Source organism: Orycteropus afer, unplaced genomic scaffold, assembly GCF_000298275.1.
Source record: "Orycteropus afer afer isolate SDZICR_OR568_19922 unplaced genomic scaffold, OryAfe1.0 scaffold00272, whole genome shotgun sequence".
NCBI lineage: Eukaryota > Metazoa > Chordata > Mammalia > Tubulidentata > Orycteropodidae > Orycteropus > Orycteropus afer.
Window position 1 is genome coordinate 3,223,321 of NW_006921859.1, and position 1,359 is coordinate 3,224,679.

At 34.2% G+C, this 1,359-nt stretch overlaps 1 protein-coding gene across 1 annotated transcript in view; it reads right to left on the minus strand.

The window, feature by feature from the left end:
- AZIN2 (antizyme inhibitor 2) overlaps window positions 1-1,359 on the minus strand; it is a 44,576-nt gene that overhangs the window by 8,289 nt on the left and 34,928 nt on the right. The gene's annotated exons all lie outside the window — the stretch shown is intronic.

Below are 1,359 nucleotides of genomic sequence, written 5' to 3' on the forward strand. Positions count from 1 at the left end.
TAAATCAATAATTCCTATATGATACACAGTGTACAAAAGTACTCTAAAAGGAAATTAAAAAAAAAAAAAAAAAACACAGAAAGAAAAATGAAGAAGAGGAAAGAACAAAAACTTATGGTTAAAATCTCCCTTGTGAAAACATAAGGGAAAATCCTAAATGAAACCCCAGCTAAGCATGTCCACCCTCATGTTCAAAGAATCATCATCAATGATCAGATCATTTATCGCTAAAATGGAAGGCGGGGACAATACAAGCAAAATCAATCCCTGGCTTCATTATAATGTGGAAAATCTAGATCCACAATTCCAATTTAACTTTCCTATACATGTCTGACTCGACGGCACATAACAACAACAACAACACACATGTCAAAATGGCAATCGATAGCCCATAGCATCTATTCTTGATTAAAACTGCAGACAAAACAAAATAAAATAAAACCCACAATGAAAAGAGATTATTTTAAATAAGGAGCCAGCATTAGGCTTAATGGAGAAATACAAGAATGGCTTCATTTCAGAACCAGAAGAAACCTCAGTAATTAAAATTCAGCCCCCTCATTTTTCAGATGAAGAAACTAGAGAAACAAGGCTCAGAGAGATTACAGGTTAAGTAACTTGCCTAAGGTTACTCAGCTAGTAAATGGCAGAGCCAGGACTCGAACCCTTGTCTTCTGACTCCAAGTCTGATGCTTTCGGTCATCATTCCTATTTTATAAATATCGTGAAAAATGCTGGCAATAGCTATTAGAAAAAAAGAAAAGAAAAGAAACAAAAGACATAATATACAGAAAACAAAGAAATAAAATACTACATTGCAGATGACATGGTTGCCTACCTGGAAAATCCAAAGAAGGGTGCTTATTAGAGGAAATCATTGAGCTGCAGCATGCAAGCCAGTGTCACAGCTTAAAAGTACAGGGGAAAATTTCCACCCACAGTAGTAATGAAAATGTTAAGCCATTGAAGTCTTGAATGTACTTGGGTACAATACTAGTTATTCAAATAAATAAATAAAATCTTACTGGGAGAAATAAAATACATGAGCTGTACCCTCTCCTCGCTAGAAATAACAAAGCAAAAAAGAATATTTATAAAAAAATATTTATATCCTGTGCAAGATATAAATATTAACAATACAATGTATATTTGTATTCCTACCACCCAGTTTAAGAAATAGAAAATTTCCAGTGTCTTTGAAAGTCCCTGTAAGGCTCAACCTTCCCTACCCCCTAGAAGGAATCATTATCCCAAATTTTGTGTTCACCGTTCTGTCACTTTTCTATGTTTCCACAAATGTTTCTGTCCCTGTATCATATACTGTTTAGTTCTGCACACTTCTGAAATTAACAGAAATGG